Here is a 24,209-nt window from a genome sequence, read left to right as displayed (position 1 = left end):
CAAGCTAAGAATGGTTTTTACATTTTTAAATGATTGAAAAAATCAAAAGAAGAATAATATTTTGTGGTACATGAAAATGATATGAAATCCAAACTTTAGTGTCTATAAATAACGTTTTATTGGAATAGCCATGCTTACTTATTATAGTAATAGCTAACAGATAGCTACTGCTAAGTGGTAGTAGTAACAGCTAACAAGTAGTAATAGCTAGTAAGTGTAATATCTAACAGACAACTACTACTCCTTACTAAGGAGAAGCCCTGTTTTATGTGCTCTGCCTATATTAATCATCATAACAATCCTATGTGGTAGGTACTGTTATTTTTATTTTATTGGTATGGAAACTGAAGCTTAGAAAGAATAACTTGCCCAAGGTCACACAGCTGTTAAGTGGCAGAGGCAGGATTCAAGCCCACACAGTATGTTCCATTGTCTGTGCTCCTTCCTACTGTACTGGACTGTCAGAAAAATGAAAAATGGACGCTTCAGGACACTGAATATATTCTTCACATTTACCTTAATTATTTCAGGAAAAGAGAGAAGTAGCCTTATTCTATAGTTGCTCAAAATATTATCATTGAGTAGTTGAATGGAGAAGTCAATATTAATTACTACAAATGATATATGAACTTTTTTTTGTTTGACTCAGTGGATTTTTCCAAGAAGTTTGCTGATTAAGATGATCTGTTTATTGATATCCTACTTATTGAACTTCTGAGCAAATCTGTCTTTTCTGTATCATATATTGACTTCACTTTTGGTATAATTAGAATAGTAAATTGCATTATTAACTTGATGAAGGGTAACTTAATTCTGTTCATCATCATCATAAGTATTTATTATGTTGTTCCTAGGAGCATAAGGCATACCTCCCAAGTCATTGATTTAAAAATTAAACTTGTATTGAATTATGCAGGCATAGTTTAATTTAAAAAACTTCATGGCTTTTCTATTTTAGAATATATATGGCTTTGTATGCCAAAGAAAAATTAAATGGCCAGTAGTTGGGGATTTAGATGAATTTATTCTGAAGGAAATGACTATTTCTCATATAGAGAAGGCTTTGAGGAGAAGTGAGGTTACAGAACTGAAGGAAATAACTGAACTAGAATTAGTATTACTGATTCCAATTTCACAAATAATATATTGTGTTTGAAAACAGCTTTTATACATTTTAATGACAGTATAAAATGCTGATTTAAAGAAATTGAGGTCTAGTAGCTATACTTTGTTTGAATTAAATATCAGCTATATTTTGAAATTTTAAAATGTTGGTAACTAATGTTTCACTTGGTTTTGCTATCCTTTAGAATCCTGCTATGTCTGAAACTGATTTTAATGGGTTTAAGACCATACAGAAGATAGGACTGACACTTAAGATTCTTTTCTCAAATACATGTATTTAATTGCCCAATGATTTTACCTTATTAAAGATGGAATCCTAAAGAATGGACTATAGTGCTTTGCAAGGGTGAGGATGCTGATTAGGGTGGTTGGGGGATTAGGTGAAGGGGATAAGGCAGTGGTAAAAGTTGAATATTTTACTTTTGGTTCGCTTTTATTTTCATATTTGGAAGTTGCTTTTTTAAATTTTTATTTTGCGGAAAAGTTAATAGGCTAGGAATATAATGCAGATAAAACTGCCAGTGTTCTCTATACTGAAGGGAATTAAATTTGTTAAAGTGTTGACTTGTTTCCGAATTTTTGCATGTGTGTGTTTCTATTTGCTATGTTGTTGCTCTTCCTAATAGGGAGATAGAATTTACAGTATTGGTAGAATTACATGTTGGTAGTTTTTCTCTCTCACTCATTCCATTCATAATTCAACACTAATAATTTTGAAAACTCTTGCTTATTACAAGATTTATCTGGAATTAAAATCTAAAACTTCACTCTGCTCAGGTTGAGGTGGCATGCTATAGTCCTTGATAGCTACTGCCACCTCTTTTCCTTGTGACAGATGGCTTCCCCTCCTGGTTGTATTTCACTGCTGATTTTTTTTCAAAGAATGAATACCATGTGTTTCCCATTTTGGCTGTGATTGTCTTCTGCCCACTCATTGGCTTCAAAGGGACTTGAAATTGGATGTACTTGCTGCTGGCATTTATGGCAGGAAGTGGATATAATTTGACTCTCTTTGCCAAGTGTTCATTTTGTGGAAGAATTATAGCTTCCTAAAATTAAACGTTATTTCTTTGTCATACCAAGGGTAAAGTGAATTTTATTACTTTTTTAGAATATACTTTTCACTTGATGTCTATTTTTTTTGGTAGCGTATTTACTACAAAATAGGTTTTAAAATCTGAATTTCACATACTCAAAGATTTATAGTATATTAGACTGCAGTCTGTATAAGATATTGAATGAGTAGATCTAGTTTTACTGCATGAATATCATGAAAGGGATTAATATCACAGAGACTCCAAAAACCATTGAAATTGTCATGTGTGGTATTGAACTTATATTTGAATATGCATTTTGGTACATGCTAATGAACAATAATGTCTGTCCATTTTAACTTTCTTGCTCAGTATCCCTCTTGTCCATTGGTGGATATATATGGCATTATCTTATTCTAAATATAGGCCAGTTTAAGTCTATGAAAATTCTGTTCATATTTAGAGGTATGGTGTTTGGCTTTAAGAAACACCTGCCAGGTCAGAGTAAACAAATATAGGGTATTTCTTGACAAAAAATACTTAAGATAAATATAAACAAATATGTGCATATTGCCTTCATTAATGTTGGGATTTGGAATTTCTGTCCTCAAAAGTCACTGTTCTGTGAGAATCTCCTGTGTGTGACTGAGTGAATCTAGTACAATAATGGTAAAAATGTTGCTCACCCATTGCAGACAATCTCCAAATCTGTCTTGGTAATCTTTCTAGGTGAAAAACTAGCTCTTGGTTCTCAACCTTGGCTGCATATTAGCGTCACTTGAGAAACTTAAGAGGAAAAAAAGATGCCTGGTTTCACCCTCACCCGCAGAGTTTCTTGTTTAATTTGGGCGAGAGCATGGCCTTCATGTGGGGATTTTTAAAAGCTCCCTAGATAGTACTGATGTATAGTCAAGGTTGAGAACCACTGGCTACTACTAATGGTACATGAACTGTAATGTTTCAATATTGTGTAGTGAGGTGGTTTATAATCATGTCACAATATATGAACATTTAAAAACAATTTCCATTTAAATGGATAGAGATTGTTTATCATTGGAATTTGAGAGTACAAATATAACCTGGGGGTGATTAAATTTTATCAGTATTTTGTGACATTTTTAAAGATTTAGCTTCAAAGGGCAGCTGGAAAAGTGAATGAGCAATGGAACAGGAGGCGGTCATATTGAAATGGGAATACTCAAGGCACAGGGCTGTTGTTAAGGGTGAAATTAGAATGAGCTCTGGCTTCTGGGAGACTTGCAATAAAAGGGTAGAATAGGAAGTCAGGATGAGATCTGAGTCTTGAAGCAGAAACTGGACTCCTTCCTCACCCAGCAGATGTAGCTGGAGCTCATCCTTCTGTGAGACCGTGAAGTAGAGTTAGTAAAATGAATGGAATGAGTTTCCTTTTACATCCAGGCTTGTTCTTTGCCTAGTGGCAGAAAGCTCACATACCTCCTGTTAGAGCATTTCTCTACTTATGTGAGTAAGAATCACTTGGGAACACTTGTTAAAAATGTCAATTTCTGGACCACATTTCCAAAGTGTGGTTTACTATTGCTGGGGTAGGACTCAGGAATCTGTATTTTTGTTTTGTTTTGTTAATCCTCACCTGAGGATATTTTTCCCCATTGATTTTTAGAGAGAGTGGAAGGGAGGGAAGGAGAGAGGGAGGGAGAGAGAAACATCCATGTGAGAGAGACACATCCGTTGGTTGCCCCTGCACATCTCCCGACTGAGGTCGGAGATTAAACCTGCAATCCAGGTATGTGCCCTTGTATGGGCATCAAACCTGCAAACCTGCTCGAGCCGATGCTCTGACCACTTAAGCCACACTGGCCAGGGCAGGAATCTGTATTTTTAATAAGCACATTGGTCCAGGTTAATCATACTTTTTTGTTTGCTTACCATCTTTGCAGTGTTTGCCCTGTCCTTTATACTATTCTTTATTTAGTGTTTGTTTTTTTTAAATATCGACTTCTATAAAAAATGGAATCTTATTTTAAAATGAAACTCTGACTCTTAAATGGAAAACATTACTTGCAATAAAAAAATTTGTAAAAGTAAATACATAGCTATTTTAAAAAGGTTATATGTATGTATCACTGAACATGATCTTGAATATCATTTTGAGAAATATGCCTTTTGTGATTCTCATACAAGTAGTTTTCTCATTGTACTTGGAAATATAGATAAATATAGGCAAATAGAGACAAAAACTTTCATTTAGATTGAGTGATTTTTCAGTTGTGGTTGCACACTAGAATTTGATGAGGAGCTTTAAAAAGACACTTTTGGCCAGTCCCCACTCCCAGAAAAACCGATTTTATTGCCATTTGATAGGACCTGGGTGTCAATATTTTTAAACACTCTCCCAGGTAATGTAATCATAATATATATTTTGAGATGAGAATTTAGAGATTTAAAAAAGTACAATGTAAATAGACTAAGAAGCATAAATTTATGAGTGCTAAATGAATTTTCTGGGTTGAATTAGAAATAAGGAAGAGAGTGGCCATCTAGGAGTATGGCAGGAAGGAGGGCAAAGAAGGTGGATTGATAAAGTACCAAGGCTCTTTATTTATCCTAATTTTTTCCTCTGCCCCAGCCTGCTTCTCTTGTTTTCTGTTCTTGGTGAATGGTAAGATATTTTATCTAGTCAGAGAGCCTCAAACTTAAGTGTGCATCATAATTATGTGTAGTGTTTGTTAAAACACAAATTGCTGAGTCCCACCTTCGGAGTTTCTGATTGAGTAGGCTTGGGGCGGGGCCCAAGAATTTGTATTTCTAACAATTCCCAGATGACGTTTATGCTTCTGTCTAGGCATCACACTTGGAAGAAACACTAATATAGTCAACCAAGCTAGAAACCTAGAACATTAGATTTAGGTTTATTTTCTCTCTATATATCTAGAACACTTTAAAAATAATGAAACAACCCAAATGTTAATGGTGTGTGGAGAAATATTCATTATGAATTAACATTTCCTTTTTGGTCATATTAGTCTGCTGTATATTAATTCACACTTTTGAGTACAAGGAGTGAAATATGGCAATTTTCTGGGCTTGAGGTCAGTGCTTTTTAGGTTAAACTACTATAATCTTGAAGAGGCAACTATGCTTTATTAGCTTGTTTCATCAGTCTTTCAGGGAACAAAAGTAAAAAGGGCAGAGAAAAAATATAATCTAGAGAAAAACATAAAAAGTATTACATATTTAAAAAAAAGAAATGATCAGATGCAGTCATTTTATCCTGTTTTTCTGTTTAGTTTATTTGAATAGTTCACAGAATTAATAAACTGCATTTACTTGAGTGTCTAGAAACCTGGGAGGAGAAAGGTAAGCTGCTATGTATGGTGGTATAAAAAGTTTGATAGTCTTGTGAAAACATAGGAGTTTATAACCTGAAGGGGTAACTATATCTTTTGTTCAGTTCTAAAACAGCTTGTTCTCCCTAAATACAATTGACATTCTGTAAAAATATGTAGGTTGAGAGGAAAAAAGTATCAATGGTATTCATTCAACAAACACTGAATTTATAGTCTATGCCGTCAGTTTTGTTCTGGAATAGCAGGTAGTTTTGATTAGTCTTGCCTAGCTTTTGGTCATGCATTAAATAGGTGCTTCAATATGGTAGCGATCTCTCCGGCCATGTTCGTTTTGTGAGGAAGAAATGATGCTGTTTTTATATTCTTCTGAAGGGCATTGTTAATCACCTCTATGTATCTTTTCATTTTGGAGTTAATATCAGGATTCCTTGAACTGGCTGGCTTCTGATTTCTCCTCACTTTCTTTGAAGTGAGGATTTGTACATCACTTTGGAAAGTATAAACTTACTGTCTGATGAAAATCCTTGGATAGTTTCAATTTGTTCCCCTCCCTGCCACCCTCGCTTTACCCAGTCATCCATTCATTCATCCATTCTTCATATCACATTTCCTGTAATTATCCTGTTGACACACTTGTTTGTTTCTACTTTCCATTCTCTTTTCCCATTTGCTTTCCTTTTTGTTCCCTCTTGCTAGAACTCTTTATCTTCACTCATAAAGTAGACCTTAGGAAAATAATTTTTTCCATTTTTCTTTTAACAGGGAGGTCACTTTGTATTTGCAGCTCACATATTATGTACATGCAGGTAGTAGAAGACAAGTTAACGCAGAGACCTTGAAAATTACTGAGGTGTTTGCTTCAGTTTCATACAGACTGGGGATTTGGTCTCTTCTCTCTGGGAATCACCTCTTTTTTTTCTTTCTTGAACATGGAAGTGTGGCCTTTAAGTTACCTTGACTTTCTAGGTAGTATTTGCCCATCTTTAAAATGTTTGCAGTAATTAGGACCAGCATGTCAGAAAGCATACTACAGATAGCTATGTTATCTCCAGTATACTGGTTCTAGATTCAGAAAAAATATATAGCTTATTATTATTATTTTAAACTGAATTCCCCATATTCATGGATAAGGATCTGAAAATTCACAGAGATAATATCATTTTAAATGTTGTATGCTGTAAAAATCAATGCATACAGAGTTTGAACTATCAAAATTTTCAGTTCATGAGGATTAGCCAAACTTTGAAATCTAAGGTCAATCAGAAACTGACTTCCTTCTTTGTGGAGTGCTGCTCTAAGGCCAAATGATTTTCCAGGACATGGACACATTGTGTAGTATGATGAACAATAGGAATTGGCTAGGAATTGCATGTCACGAGCCCTTTAATATAATTGTTTTTGCCTGTCATTTGTGTATGACTAGGATTCTTGCCCCATCCCTCTTTTAAAAAAGTTCACTTAGTTTTGTACCTTGCGTGTTTTTATATTTACCTGACCTTAGATAGTGCAAAGTTCAGCATTTAGGCAAACTGGGTGGAAGTGTTAGTTGTTTTTCTTATGGTAAGACACTGTATTATCTGGGCCACTGTATTTATATGGTTTCCTGATGAGAGAAGGGATGAGAGAAAGGACCCTTGTTTCTGCATATTCTCTATTTCAACATAGCATTGTCTAACCAGTCTATCAATAAATATTTATTGAGTGTCTACTATAAATGACCAGTAGTATGCTGGGTGCTTTGAGGTTTTTTTTGTTTTTGTTTTTTAAAGAAAAGGGGAAGGAGGAGAAAGAAGAGAGAAACAGACGCACATTTAAGGAGTTTAAAACCATGTTATTATTAAATATATACATAGAAAGAGGGTTTCATAAAGGTTAATTTTTGGCAGGGCAGAATTCTAGAGTATTTTGACCTAGACTAGCTTCAGGATACTAAGAGTAAGCTGTTTCCTCACTGAGGTGCAACTTGTTCATATAAGTGGGATATTATTTAATGTTAAGGATTTCTTTAAATTTGGTATTTTATATGTAGATTAAAAATTAAGATATATATCTTAAAATGTATAGAGTATTTCCCACAATTTTAGGACTTAAAAATTATTAAAATGGAAAGATATAATATATTAGGAGAATGTTATATATGTGGTATATATACTATGATCAGTTTTTTTTGGAAGCAGTATAATTATTAAAACATAATGTTAAAATGCAAACTATGGATTTAGACTGCTAGGTGGTTCTGTCACTTGTTATTCAGGTGACCTAGGGCAGTTTACTTTTCTTCTCTGTGTTTTGGTTTCCTTATTTGTAAAATGAAAATAATAGTGCATCATGATGGAGATATGAGGATTATATGAATTAAAATGCATAGACATTTAGAATAGGGACTGGCATGTGGTAAGCACTAATTACATGTTAGCTATTACTTCTATTTTTTTTTTTGATTAAAAAAATTTTAATCCTCGCCCAAGGATATTTTTTCCATTGCTTTTCAGAGGGCGGGGGGAGAGAAACATCGATTGGTTGCCTCCTGCATGTTCCCCCACTGGGGTGGGGATTGAGCCTGCAGCTGAGGTACATGCCCTTGACCGGGAGTTGAACCCAAGACCCTTTAGTCCACAGACCAACACTCTAACCACTGAGCAAAATCGGCTAGGGCTATTACTTTTGTTTTATTGTAATCTTTTTTTACAGGTGAATTTCAGCATAGGAAGAAATGTTTTGAAGGATATCCACCAAAATATTTTTAGTGATTTTCTCAGATGAGTAGGATTATGGATTTCTTTCTTTTTGTTTATCTCTCATTCCTTTTTTTTCTTATATAGTAAAGTAAAAGATAATGAACAATAAGGTTTAGTGTGAACATTTACATGAATTGTTACATGGCAAAAGCTAGAATTAATTGCTAATAAATTAGTAAATATTTGAGTGAAATTTAATGGGCTACAAAGGTGTGATTTTTATCTTTAAATTATATAGTAAACATGGTAGAAATAGAGGAGTAAAAGTACTAAAGGATGTCTCGTTCAACTCTCCACCTTCCTTCACATTATCCCTGACAGATGTAATATCAACATTAAAGTTGTTTACTCTGTTTTAAGGTAACTTATTAAATTAAAAAAATTGGTAGACATCTAAGTGTTAGGAAATTTTCATAGATTTAATTAGGCCTACCTCTGTGCATCTGTTTGACATTTATTTTAGGTATTCAGTGTGGAGCTAGGTAAGATAAATCTAATGCTTCTTCCAGAATAATGATGTAATAAAAAAGTTTATCAAATGAATATTTAGTAGTTTATAGAATTGCTGGTCAGGCCAGAGAATTAGGCATGAGGTTTAGTTTCTACAACATTCTACATTATTGGATGAGGGAACCTCCACTGTTGCCGTTGCTTCGCTGTATCCTATAGGAAATACTTCAGTTGATGCTTTTTTTTTTTTTTTTAAATATATTTTTATTGATTTTAGAGAGAGTAAGGGAGAGGGAGAGAGAGAGTTGAAACATCAATGATGAGAGAGTCATTGATTGGCTGCCTCCTTCATGCCCCACCCTGGGGATTGAGCCCACAACCTGGACATGTGCCCTGACAGGGAATAGAACTTTGATCTGCTGGATCCTAGGTTGATGCTCAACCATTTAGCCACACCGGTTGGGTTCAGTTGATGCTTTGATGCTACTTATGAGCCAAGAATTGACCTTGTAATTACTGGGAAACTGCTGCTGTTTCCATCTCCTAGAACTGGAGTCATCTATCTGTCACTATCTGTACCAGTAAAAATGGAAATAGAATCTGTTTCTATTCAATTCCATATGTCTTATATGTATACGACCTGTTGACAGAGTCTGGATCACATGCCTGGGTCTAGCTATAAGGGAGTGTGGGAGTTTGAGTTTTCACTCTTACATTGGGGAAGCAGGAGTCATAACAAGGAGATTTCCTCACATGTAGGAAGATTATGAGTACAAGCCCATGAAAACGTTCAACATTTTTAGTCATTAGGGAAATGCAAATCAGAGCCACAGTTAAGGTACTACTTCGCATGTACTAGGATGGCTGTAATAGTGGGGGGGGGGGGGGAGGAAATGTTGGCAAGGATGTAGAGAAATTGGAACCCTTGTACATGGCTGGTGAGAAAGTAAAATGGCTCAGCCACTGTGGAAAACAGTTTGGCAGTTCCTCAAAGATAAATATAGAAATACCATATGACACTGCATTTTTAGGTATATATCCACAAGAATTGAGAACCGATTCTCAAACTATTACACATATATACATGTTTATAGCAGCATAATTCACAATGGCCAAAGGTGGAAATAGTCCACATGTCCATCAGTGGACGAATGGATAAACAAAATATGGTATATACATAAAACAGAATATTATTAAGACATAAAAAGGAATGAAGTTCTGACACATACTATGATGTGAGTATACCTCCAAAACTATATGAAATGAAAGAAGCCAGATAGAAAAGATCACATATTGTTTGATTCCACTGATATCAAATAGCTACAATAGATAAGTCCACAGAGATATAACAATAGTTGGTTTTTGCCAGTGGCTGGGGTATGGAAGAATGGGGAGAAACTGCTTAATGGGTAAGGAGTTTTACATTGGAGTGATGGAAATATTTTGGCACTAGATGAAGGTGGTGGTTGTACAACCTTGTGATTGTACAAAATGTCCCTGAATTGTTCACTTTAAAATGGTTAATTTTGGTTCAAGATGGCAGTGTAGGAGCTGAGCTTGCCCCCTTCTGAGAACATATCAAATGTACACCTATATTTAGAGCAGTTCTGCCTAAGAGACAGCTGAGGGCCAGTTGAACATCGTCTGCACAACAAAGAGGAAGACCACATGGAGATGGTTGAGGAACCATAAGAGCTGAAGGAAACTCCAGTACTGGAGAGACCGGCTACTGCCATTGTTCATGTTTCCCCTGCACTTGGATAGCAGGTGGGAGCTCTATCGAAGTGCTGTGTCCAACCTGCTAGGTTGCTGGAGTACTTCCTCACCTACCCCTTCTGGAGCTAGCTCCGGCAGGAACAGGAAGGTGCCATAGCACATGTGCAGATGACCCCTCAACCCAGAGATTGATTCAGTGGGTATGGCAGGGTGCAGCTGTGCATACTTACTGGGCTGTGTCTGTATGTGAGGCTCCCCTACCTAGAGAGTGTGCAGAACTAGCAGAGCGCTGCGGTACCCACATACAGGACTGACCTGTGCAGAGAACATGTGGAGATAATGGATTGCTGCTGTGTGGCATGTGGAGCTTCCTGCCCTGCCCAGAGAGAGTGCAGAACTAGTAGAGTGAGGTCTCGCGGGCACATAGAGCTCCCCCACCTAGAGAAAGTGTGGAACTAGCAAAGTGTTGTAATGTGCATGCACAGGGCTGCCCCATGTGAAGAAAGTTCAGAACTAATAGGGTACTGCAAGGCTCGGAGAAGTTCTGCCCAGACATGACTAAGGCAATAGACAATGAAAGCAACACAGTATGCTGAGTGCACATTAGACAGCCTTGCCCAGATCAGAAGGGCAAGGAAGTATGCACACACTGGCCTACCCTGCCCTGACTCTGCGCTAGAGGTGGACAGCCAGAATCATAGGGAGCTGTGGTGCATGTGTGTTCCAGGCTGCTCTACCTGGAACCTACTTCTGCAGGTCGGGTGACACCCCAGGCACCCTGTGTGGCCTCCCTGAATACAACCAGCCTGCCCAAACCATCCAGTACACAATCTACACAGAGGCCACTTCTTTAAGATTGAGAGCGCTATTTCATCTTACTTACAGGGAAAAAAACACAGTCAAACAAAATGAGGGACAGAAGAATATGGCCTAAATGAAGGAACAAGAAAAAACCTCAGAGAAAAACTAATGAAATGGAGATAAGTAATTTGCCTGATAAAGAATTCACTGAAATGGTCATAAGGATGCCCAACACACTTGAGAGAATAGAGGAAATCAGCACTTCAACAAAGAGTTAGAAAATATAATAACCAATTTGAGATGAAGAATACAATAACTGTAATGAAAATTACATCAGAAGTGATTGACAGTAGATTAGTTAATTAGGGAAGAACAGTTTAGTGACCTGGAAGACAGAATAGTGGAAATCACCCAATCAGAACAGCAAAATGAAAACAAAAAATTTTTTACATGATAGTATAAAGGACTGCTGGGACAACAAGTGCTCCAACACCCACGTTATAGGGATCTGGAGGGAGAAAAAGAGAGAAAGGGGCAGAAAGTATATTTGAAGAAATAATGGCTGAAAACTTTTTTAATCTGGGGAAGGAAACAAAAACCTAGGTTCAGAAAGCACAGAGAGTTACAAACAAGATGAAACGGAAGAGGCCTACACCAAGGCATATTGTAATTAAAATTGCAAAAGTTAAGGAAAAAGAGACAATTTTGAAGGAAGCAAGAAGGAAACAAAAGTCACATACTGAGAAACTCCATTTCTCAGTAGCAACTATACAGGCCAGAAGCAAGTGACAGGAAATATTTAAAGTGCTGAAAGAAAGAAACCTACAACCTAGAATACTATATTTGGCAAGGTCATTCAGAATAGAAGGAGAGTTTATAAAGAGTTTCCCAGACAAGCAAAACTAAAGTAGTTCATCACTAAACCAGCTTTACGAGAAATGTTAAATGGTCATCTTTATGCAGAAAATAAAAGGCATAACCTTTTATTTATGACTTATAGAAATAACCAGAAATAAGAAAATACAGGAAAGAAAAAAATCTCACTGGTAAAAGCAAATATATATTAAACACAGGGAGTCAACCACATAAAAAGCTAACAAGATTAAAAGACAAAAGTATCAAAATCAACTATAACTCCAAGAAATTTTCAGAGGATACACCAAACAAAAAGATATAAAAACAGTATGTCAAAAACATAAAGCATGAAGGGGAGAGTAAAAATGTAGCGTTTGTAGAATGCATTTGAACTTAAATACCAGCTTAAAAGAGACTCCTATAAATACAGATAGATATATATGGACCTCACTGTAACCACAAACTAAAAACCTACCGAAAATACACAAAAAAATTGAAAAATGAAACAAAATACTAAAGAAAACTGGCAAATCAAAAGATAGTAGAGAACAACAAAAATAACCAAAATCGCGATAAGCACATACCTATCAATAATTATTTTCAATGTAAATGGAATAAATGCTCTAATCAGAAGACAGTATGGCTGAATAGATAAAAAACCAAGACCTGTCTATATGCTGCCTAGAAGAAACTCACTTTGGATCAAAAGACACACACAGACTGAAAGTGAAGGGATGGAAAGAGATATTTCATGCAAATAGAAACAAGCTAAAAGAAAGCTGGGTAGCAATACTCATGTCAGACAAAATTGACTTTAAAACAAAGAATGTAAAAAGAGGTAAAGAAGGATACTACATAATGATAAAAGGGCCAGTCCAAGAAGATAATATAACAATTTTAAATATCTACTCACCCAACACAGGAGCACCTAAGTATATAAAACAAATAATGGACATAAAGGCAGAAATTAACAGTAATACAATAATTGTTGGAACTTTAATATTGCACTTATCTCAATGTATAGATTATGTAGACAGAAAAGTAATAAAATAATGGCCTTAAATGTCACATTAGACTAGATTGACTTATAGACATTGTTAGAATATTTCATTCCCAAACCGCAGAATACACATTTTTCTCAAGTGCACATGGAATATTTTTCAGGATAGATCATATATTAGGCCACAAAAAAGCCTCAATAAATTCAAAGATTGAAATTATATTAAGCATATTTTCTGACCACAATGGCATGAAACTAGACATCAACTACAGGAAGAAAAGTAGAAAAAACACAGATATAGGGAGATTAAACAACATGCTATTGAACAACCAATGGGTCAAAGAGGAAATCAAACAGGAAATCAAAAACTATCTTGGGATAAATGAAAATGAAAACAACTTTCCAGAATTTATGGGATGCAGCAGAAGCAGTTCTAAGAGGGAAGTTCATAGCTATACAGGCCTATATCAAGAAAAAGGAAAAAATCTCAATCTAAACGTTACACCTAAAGAAATAGAAAAAGAATGGGCAGAACCCAAAGTAAGTAGATTTTAGGAAAAAATAAGATCAGGACAGAAATAGAAACAAAATAGAAACTAAAACATAACAATAGAAAAGATCAGTGAAACTAAGCTTGTTCTTTGAAAGGATAAATAAAATTGGCAAACCTCTATTTAGACTCATCAAGAAAAAAGAGTGGGCCCAAATAAATAAAATCAGAAATAAAAGAGGAGCAATTACAACCAACACCACAGAAATACAGAGGATTATTAAAGAATATTATGAACAATGATAATGCCAATAAGTTGGACAATCTAGAAGAAATGGATAAATTTCTAGAAATATACAGCCTTCCAATACTAAATTTACCAGGAAGAAACAGAAAATTTAAACACTTTAATTGCTAGGAATGATATTGAAGCATTAGTGAAAAAAAACTCCAAACAAAGAAAAGCCCAGGTGTAAACAGCTTCACAGATGAATTCTACCAAACATCTAAAGAATAATTAATACTTACCTTTCTTAAATCTTTTCAAAACATCGAGGCAGAAGGAACGCTTCCAACTTCATTCTGTGAGGCCAGCATTTACCCTGATTACAAAACCAGAAAAACACTACCAAAAAAAAAAAAATTACAGGCCAATGTCCCTGATCAATATAGATGTAAAAATCTTCCTTTTTCTTTTTTTAAATACATCTTTATTGATTTCAGAGAGAGGTAGGGAGAGGGAGAGAGAGTTGAAACATCAAAGATGAGAGAGTAGTCACCGATCGGCTGTGAGCCCGCAACCCGGGCATGTGCCCTGACCAGGGATCGAACCACGATCTCCTGGATCCTAGGTTGATGCTCAACCACTGAGCCACACCCGGCCGGGCTAGATGTAAAATTCTTAGTAAAATAATAGCAAACTGAATTCCACAATACATTGAAAAAAGATTTTATACCATGATCAAGTGGGGTTTATATGAGGGACCTAAATATGGCACATCTACAAAGCAATTAATGGGATTCATCACATCACCAAAACAGGATAAAAACCATATGATTATCTCAATAGATGCAGAAGAAGCATTTGACAAAATTAAACATCTATGTATGATAAAAACTTCCAACAAAGTGGGTATAGAAGGAACTTAACTGAAACACTACATGTGACAGGCCCACTATTAAAATCATACTCAGTGATGAAAAGCTGAAATCTTTTCCTCTAAGAACAGGAACAAGACAAGGATGCCCAATTCCACCACCCTCATTCAATATAGTATTGGAGGTTCTAGCCACAGTGATGAGACAAGAAAAAGATAAGGCATCTAAGTTGGAAAGGAAGAAATGAACTCAGTATTTTCAGATGACATACTATGTATAGAAAACCCTAAAGAATCCACAAAAAAAATTATCAGAATTAGTAAGTGAATTTAGTAAAGAAACAGGATACAAAATTAATATACAGAAGTCTCTTGTATTTTCATACATTAATAGTGAACAATCAGAAGAAGAAATTCGGAGAAAAGATCCTTTACAATTGCATCAAAAAGAATAAAACATCTAAAAATAAATTTAACCAAGGAGATGAAAGATCTGTACTTGGAAAACTATAAGACAATGAAGAAAGAGATCGAAGAGGACATAGTAAATGGGAGACTATACCATGCTCATGGGTTAGAAGGATTAATATTGTTACAGTGACCATACTATTCAAAGCAATTTTATAGATTCAGTGCAGTCCCTATCAAAATACTACCAATGGTATTCTTTTCAGAACTAGAACAAGTAATCCTAAAATTTATATGGAACCACGAAAGACCCGGAATAATAGCCAAAGAACTCTTGAGAAATAAGAACAAAAGTTGGAGGCATTATGCTTCCTGATTTCAAACTATACTACAAAGCTATAATATTCAAAACAGTATAGCACTAGCATAAAAATACAGACATTGACCAGTGGAATAGAGAGCACAGAAATAAGCCCTTGAATATAGTCAATTAATCTATGTCATAGGAAATAAGAATATACAATGGAGAAAGGAGAATCTTTTTAACAAGTGGTGTTGGGAAAACTGGACAGATGCATGCAAAAGAAAAAAACAGGATCACTCTCTCATTCCATGTACAAAAGTAAAGTAAAAATTAATTACTTAAATGTAAGACTTGAAACCATAAAACTTCTAGAAGAAAATGTAGTTAACTATTTGGTATCAGTCTTAGTAATATATTTTGGGTATGTCCTTTTGAGCAAGGAAACAAAGGGAAAAATTAGCAAATGAGACTTAAACGAAAAAGCTTCTGCATAGCCAAGGAAATCATCAATGCAATAAAAAGACAGCCTACTGAATTGAAGAATACATTTGCGAGTGATACATCCAATAAGGGGTTAATATTCAAAATGTATAAAGAACTCATATAACTCAATAACAAAAAATAATCTGATAAAAAAAAGTGGGCCAAGAACATGAAGAGACATTTCTCCAGAGAAGAAATACAGATGACCAATAGATATACGAAACAATGCTGAACATCACGAATCATCAGGGAAATGCAAATCAAAACCACAGTGACATGCCTGCTGCCTGACACCAATCAGAATGGCTATTAGCAAAAGTCAACAAATAACCCTGGCTGGGTGGCTCAGTTGGAGTGTTATCCCATACACCAAAATGTTGCAGGTTCAATTCCCCATTTGGGCTAATACCTAGGTTGTGGGTTTGATCCCTGGTTGGGGCACATATAGGAAGGAGCCAATAGCTGTTTCTTTCTCACACTGATGTTTCTCTCCCTCCTTCTCTCTCTCTGTTTTTTAAAAAACTAAAAATAGAACTACTGTATGACCCAGCAATTCCACTTCTGGGAATTTATTTGAAGAAAACAGAGCCACTTACTTGAAAATATTTATGCACCCATACGATCCTTACAGCACTATTTACTATATAGCCAAGATATGGAAGCTACCTAGGTGTCCATTCGGTAGATGATGTACATATATACAATGGAATATACTCAGCAGTAAAAAAGAGTATTTGAGTATTTGCAGGCTGGAGGCTTCACATTATTGATTTTAATCCTTATAGCAGCTTTGCAAGATAGGCATTAGGAACAGGGAAACAAAGAAGTATAGTAGTGGATTTAAAAAAGAATGAAATCTTGCTATTTCTGACAACATGGATAGACCCAGAAGGTGTCAGGCTAAGTGAAATAAGTAGGACGAGAAAGACAAATACCGCATGATATCACTTATATGTGGAATTAAAGAAAAAATCAAAACAAATGAATAAATAGCAACAAGAAAACAAACTATAGAACAAGAGAACAAACTGATGGTTCCCAGAGGGGAGAGAAGTAAAAGGATGGGTGAAAGGTGAAGGAAAATATAGTCAATAATAGCGTGATAACTTTGCATAGTGACAGATGGTTACTTAGTCTTAATGTGGTGAGCACATTGTAAAATATATAAATGTTATATCACTGTGTTGTATACCTGAAACTAATATAGTATTCTACGTCAAATACACTTTAATAAGAAATACAATGGTTAATTTTATGTGAATTTCACCTCAATAAGTTATTTTTTAAAATGTGTACTGTAAAGAAGAAGATTACAACTCATTTTTGAGTATTTGCAGGCTGGAGGCTTCACATTTATTGATTTTAATCCTTATAGCAGCTTTGCAAGATAGGCATTAGGAACAGGGATACAAAGAAGTATAGTAGTGGATTTAAAAAAGTCTTTGCGCCCTGGCTAGTTTGGTTCAGTGGTTAGAGCATTGGCCCATGGACTGAAAGGTTGCGGGTTTGATTTCCAGTCAAGGGCACATACCTCAGTTGCAGGCTTGATCCCCAGCCCTGGTCTGGGTGTGTGCAGGAGGCAACCAGTTGATGTGTCTCTCTCACATGCTTTCTCGCCCCCTTGTTCCTCCCCTCCCCTCTCTCTAAAAATCAATGGAAAAATATCCTCAGGTGAGGATTTAAAAAGAAAAATTCTTTGTAGTTTAAAATACTGACTTTGAGTGAGCTCTTGAATTCTAATAAAAAACTGACCAGTAGGGAGAACTCTTGTTGCTTTCCTTGCCCTGGTTATGTTTAGAGCATCTAAGTCAGATATTTAGATTCATTGTATGACTTTGATACTTTGGAAATAGCCAGCTTCAAGCATGTGATTATGAACTTATACTTTTCTGAATTCTGTGTTTTATCTTCCAATTTTAAGTATTGTGATTGAGATTTTTTTTGCCATACAAAATGTGTTTGAATTTGCAGCCTTATGTATTTAAGTTGGATATTCTTTTTTTTTAAAATCCTCACCCGAGGATATTTTTTCCATTTCTTTTTAGGGAGAGTGGAAAGGGGAGGGAGAGAGAGAGAAACATGATGTGAGAGAGACACATCACTTGGTTGCCCCCGGCATGTGCCCGTACCAGGGCGAGGATGAGCCTGCAACCAAGGTACATGCCCTTGGTTGGAATTCAACCTGGGACCCTTCAGTCTGCATGCCAGCTCTCTAACCACTGAGCAAACCGGCTAGGGCAAGCTCTTGGATATTCTTGATTTAAAATAGACTGTGAAGAAGACAGCAAAGTCTCAGGCACTTATTTAATACAATAAAATACTTTATTAGAGTAAAAAGATAAAATAGACTATGACAATTACACCTAAAAATTTAAAAATATATCTGTATTGTATGAAATAATTTAAATGAGTGGTTTATTTAAAAGTAGTAGTAAACTAGATTAGTTTGTTGTTTTTTTTAACTAGGCAAGCAATTTCTTTTTGATAAGTCTATTTTTTTGTTTGTTTTTGTACCCAGATCTAAATCCTGGTTAAATATACTCAGTTTTGGGTTTGTCAGATACTAATGTTTTAGGCATGACTGGTCCACTGAGAATATTATATGAATGAAAGTTTGCTTCCTTCAGTAGCACTTTGATTTTAAAAACTGGTGGTCATTTTAATAACAGTAGTTAACAATATTTCTTTTGAAGCCATTTAATGACATCTAATATTTTGAATTATTTTGACAATAAACATTTTAATTTGGTATAAACTAAGTACTTTTAAAAGTCATAACCTAGTGTAGAAGTTTATATTATATATATTATATTAATCATATTCCTAAATAAACAAAATACAAGTTTCATGATCATGCATTTGCTTTTTGACAGATGTACTTAGATATTTTAAATTTTATTCTGTTTTACCAAAAATTTGTTTTTTTGTCAACCTCTAAGTTGATTTTACAAGTCATTTGATAACAAGTAAGCTTGAAAAGTCATTATTGTAAAATTTGGGTGTTCTTCTATTCTATTGGAGACCATTAGGTTCTATAAAATTTTACTATAACAAAGTTAGGGTTTGTGTAGACAAATCAAAGTATTTGCAACTTTATAATCAGAATATTTAATAGAAAAGATAAATGGTATCTCAGGAGATAACACGTATAGCTCCAAGACGGCAAGTCCTCGTGGCTGGTGGCTACTCTAGCAGATATTGGAAACTTAGAAAAATAATTGAGTAGAAATGCTTGCTTGTAGTACTCACACAATGCAGATGGATGTGGATCTCTTAGCACAAAAGGAAGTACAACCTGCCTTGAACAGAGAGCCATGAATGCTTAAGGAAGGAAGGTTCCTAAGGAAGGAAGGTGTGCTTTTGTAGGATCCCTGGTTGTAGGTGCTAATTTTAAATTTTCCTGAAGCAGAGCTGAAAGGATTCCAAGCAACCAATTTGAAGGTATTTTCCTTTCTGCTGAAGGCTATAATTCTACTTCTGTCCTTTGTTCCTTTGTCTGGGAAAAATTGCTTATGAACCAACACAGCTTTGATGTAATGCTAGTTCTCTAATTACCATGATCATGTATGAGATAATTCATAATATAAAAACATACTTTGTAGTAAAACAGTCTATGTGTTTGTCCTTTGGAGTTTGCCACTTTCACTGTGTTCCATTTTAGCCACTCTTTTTTAGAGTAATAGCCATAGGTAGTTGTGTCAGATTGACATTTTTACTTCAAAGATTCTAGATCGTATTATAGTCTTGTTCCAAATGTCAGACATTGACTTCAGAGTTTCTGAATGATAGGCATGAACTCTTACTAGTACTCTGTTAGAAAATAAGATGATTTTGCAGTTTCTTTGTTACTGTCTGTGTCTATAAACTCTATGTGTATTGCTTAAATGAGAGTTTCTCTTGACTCTGTAGATTACATTTATATTGCCTAATGAAGCTTTCACATATTGACTTCAGGTTATTTGCTGCGTAAATTTTACACTTAAGTGAACTTAGAACTTGATTAGAACCTTGGTGACCCTGGATGGGGAAGGGGTTTTCATGGCAGGCAGATTTTACATATAGGCCAAATCTCAAGGAAAACTATTGATAAATAGCTTTTCAGTGTCCCTCATTAATGTACATTTGAAGGGTCAGCCAATTTCTTAGTTTTAATGTACCAACTGTAGTAAACATTTAGTAAGTGTTCATGTGGTTTTAATCAGAGTTTCCAGGCTGGAGACTGACTTTGGAGTACATGGAAGGACATATTATCAGAATAATACTGTTAAGAATATTGATATATGTATTCTTTAAGAACATTATATTCAGTCCCTTTTTTAAAGTACAATTGTGTCTTCTTCAGGAAGTGGACATTGTATTTTAGCAATGTTGCTTCTCTTTGCAAATATAGGGTAGATAATGTAGTAATTTGTAGTCATTTTGATAACATTTTTTTTCTCATTACAAAGTAATAAATACATATGGTAAACTTTTTAAGAATACATAGATGGCCCAGCCAGCGTGGCTCAGTGGTTGAGGATTGACCTATGATCCAGGAGATCTTGGTTCGATTCCCGGTCAGGGCACATGCCTGGGTTTCAGGCTCGATGCTCAGTAGGGGGTGTGCAGGAGGCAGCCAATCAGTGACTCTCTCGTCATTGATATTTCTATCTCTCTCCCCCCCTCTCCCTTCCTCTTTCTGAAATCAATAAAGACATATTTAAAAAAAAAAAAGAATATGTAGATGTATGTAGGGAATAAAAACTCCTATAATTTCATTTGTTGTAGACATACCCAATAGGGATTATATTTATGTGCCTATTTGTATTACTTTTTAAAATTTAATATGAGGTGAGTATTTTCCCTATATTAGTAAATATTCTTTTTTTAAAAAAATGTCTTTATTGATTTCAGAGAGTGGAAGGGAGAGGGAGAGAGAAAGATAGAAATATCAATGATGAGAGAGTCATTGATCAGCTGCCTCCCCGCACACCCCCTACTGAAGATTGAGCCTGAAACCTGGGCATGTGCCCTGACCGGGAATCGAACCTCGATCTCCTGGTTACTAGGTCAATGCTCAAATGATGAGCCAGTCCAGCTGGGCCAGTAAATATTCTTTAGAAACATTATTTTAAGTAACTACATAAAATTGTCATACTTTTAGCCATTTTTCATTTGTTAGACATTTAGGATTTTTCAAAATTTTTGTTATATGGAATATTTTCATGGCTATCTTTGTTAATACATTTCACATTTCTGATTATTTTCCTGTGATAGATTGCTAACAAATTGAGTGTCTTGATCAAGGAGGATCAAAGGAATTATAGGAGAGTTTTTTTCCATTTATGTATTTTTAAAATGCTTAACATATATTTATTACTTTGTAATGAGAAAATGTTATAAAAACGATTCTCCAAATTACTATTTTATCTGTCGTATATTTGGAGAGAAAAACAGCATAACTAAAAGATAGACACTGCTTTGTAAGGATGATACAACTGTGCTTATATAATAAAAGAGATGAATATACCTTTTGACACATTGTTTCCAGAAGGATTGGACCCAGGTTAGGTGATCACCAGCAGTATATAAGAATGTCTGTCTCACCTTACTTGTTAATATAATGTTTTAAAATCTTTTGCCCGGTCAGGCATGGCTCAGCGGTTGAGCGTTGACCTAGGATCCAGGCGATCAGGGTTCGATTCCCGGTCAGGGCACATCTCCGGGTTGTGGGCTCGATAATGACTCTCTCATCATTGATATTTCTATCTCTCTCTCTCCCTCTCCTTTCCTTTCTCTGAAATCAATAAAGATATATTTTTTAAAAAAAATAAATAAAATATTTTGCTTGTTCTGTTGGTTAAAAGGTATTATTTTTTTTAAATTTGAATTTTTTCACATTTTCATGTGTTTAATTGGCTATTTGTACATTATCTGTTAATTGTGTATTCCTACTTAATTATTTTTTCCTGGGGAGAGGAAGGTCTTAGTATTAAATGGGCTTAGTATTAATATGGGCTTTTTATATAGTGAGGATAAAGGTTCTTTTGGTCACTTTTATTGTAAATAATTTTTAATATTTGTCATTTGCTCTTTAGTTTTGATGTATACAAGTATAAATTTCTAAGCAGTAAAGTGTACTATACTTTTCTTCGTAATTTCTTACATTTCTTTTTTGTTTAGAAAGCCCTTCTCCATCTGAATATCATTAAATATGTCTATATTTTCTTCTTTTTATTTTCTAATTAATTTGAATTTTATACTTGTTCTTTAATCTTCTGGAATTTATTTTGTAATTTTGTTGAGGAGAACATATTTACTTTGATGTTTTACTAATAATTGAAAAACTTTCTTAACATATGACCAATTTGTTTCCTTTTGGTTTGTGGCACTTCCTTTTTCTTTATTAAGTAATTATTGTAAGATCTGTTCCATTGATCTGTTTTCCAGCATGACATTGATTTAATTATTACAGGTTTATAATTATTATTATTTTTAATTCTCTCCCGAGGATATATTCCATTGATTTTTAGAGAGAGAGGAAGGGAGAGACAGACAGACAGGGAGAAACATCAGTGTGAGAGAGAAACTTCGATTGGTTGCCTCCTGCAGGTGCCCCAACAAGTGATCAAACCCGAAAGCTAGGTATGTGCCCTAAGGGTGAATTCATCCTGCCACCCTCCTGGTGGATGGGACAACTCCCCAACCAACTGAGCCACCTGGTGGGGACTAAGTTTATAATTTGTATTAGTGGCTGGGAAATTTTTTGAAAAAAATTTCCTTTGTATATACAGTATATATTGGCCATTTTCGACTCTTTTTGCTGTTGGATATTCTTATTCCACTCTTCTTATGTGCTGGCTATTTTAGGTCTCAACTTAAATGCTACTTTCTTAACCTTCCTTAACCACGGTATCTAAAGAAGGTCATTCTGCTCCTATTCTGCCCCGTTATCCTATTTCTTCAATAGCATTAATCACAATTAGTAAATAACGTGCTTGGCACTTTGTTAACTGTCACTTTCATTGAAATATCAGTTCCATGTGGGCATCTTGTTTTCCTTGCTTACTGCTGTTTCTCTAGCATGGGACATGTAGTAACCACTCAATAAATATTATTTGATTTACTGAATAAATTCCAAATGAACTTTAGAAACATTTTTTTTCTAGCTCAACCACACTCAGTTTTTTGTCAAGCCTACAAATTATTTTGGAGCTATTTGAAGTATGGTGTATTTCTATACTGATTAAAACTTTATTATGTTTTTCCAGCATAGTTTTTTAGTTTTCTTAGTTTAGGTCATGCACATTTTTTACTGTTTGGTAAACTGTAAATTTTTTCTACTTTGAATGGAATTTTCCCCCCATTATACTTTTTGAGTAAATAAAAAAAGTGCAATCTCAAACTTAGAGAAAAAGTCCACAAACAAGGACCTCCTCCTCCTCCATAACCATATACAACCATCAAATTCAGAAAATTAACATTATTACAGTTACTACCATCTGATCCTCAGACCTCACTCAAGTTTCATCAGTAGTCCTAATGGTGATCTTTATAGAAAAAGATTCAGTTCAGAATCACAGATTGCATGTCTTTTAGTCTAGGACGGTTCCTGTCTTTCTTTGACTTTCATGTCCTTGACATTTTTAAAGTTTACAGATCAGTAATTTTATAGACTATAATTCAGTTTAGGGTTGTCTTGTATTTCCTCATGATATATTCACTTTGTGTGTTATTGGACAGAGTATCACAGAAGTAATGCTATATTCTTGTCATTGCATCCTGTGAGGTGGCTCATGATTTTCATTTGTCCCATTACTGATGATGATCTCTTTGATCACTTGATTAATGTCAAGGCTTCTCTACTGTGCAGTTACTCTTTCCCTTTGTAGTTAATAAGTAATTTATGAAGAGATACTTGGAGACTATATAAATATCACGTTCTTTGTCAAACTATCAATTTGTCTTTATAGGGACCTATGGGTTCCTATTTTCTTCAGTAGGTTGTACCATTATTATTTATTTTGCTGCTCAGTTTGTCCCAGAATTTTCCAGTTGGAGTCCGTTTAACCTTGTTTCTGTGTTTATTTGACATGTTCTCATTAGTCTGAATATTTTCTTTCTGGCATAACAAGAGATTCCAAACTGACTTTGTACTTTCCATGCCTCAGCCTGGAATCTGCCATTTCTTTAAGGAGCCTGGATTCCTTTCAGTAGAAAATATTTAGATGCCAAGATAAGAACGTCAAGGTGTGCTATTGCTATTGAGATTTTGCTTCTCCCAGTCCCTCTCAATGGACAGAGCTAGGGAATATCTGTGTGTGTGTGGACACACATGAGCATATTCATACCTATACACATATATCTACACACATTTATATCTATAATATTTATCTTTGT

General features: G+C 35.0%; 1 protein-coding gene across 6 annotated transcripts in view; it reads left to right on the top strand.

The window, feature by feature from the left end:
- ERC1 (ELKS/RAB6-interacting/CAST family member 1) overlaps positions 1-24,209 on the top strand; it is a 426,664-nt gene that overhangs the window by 45,600 nt on the left and 356,855 nt on the right. The gene's annotated exons all lie outside the window — the stretch shown is intronic.

This window comes from Miniopterus schreibersii (genome assembly GCF_964146895.1).
Source record: "Miniopterus schreibersii genome assembly, chromosome: 2".
Classification (NCBI taxonomy): domain Eukaryota; kingdom Metazoa; phylum Chordata; class Mammalia; order Chiroptera; family Miniopteridae; genus Miniopterus; species Miniopterus schreibersii.
The sequence above is the reverse complement of the archived record's forward strand: the minus strand, read 5'-3'. Positions and strand labels throughout refer to the sequence as shown.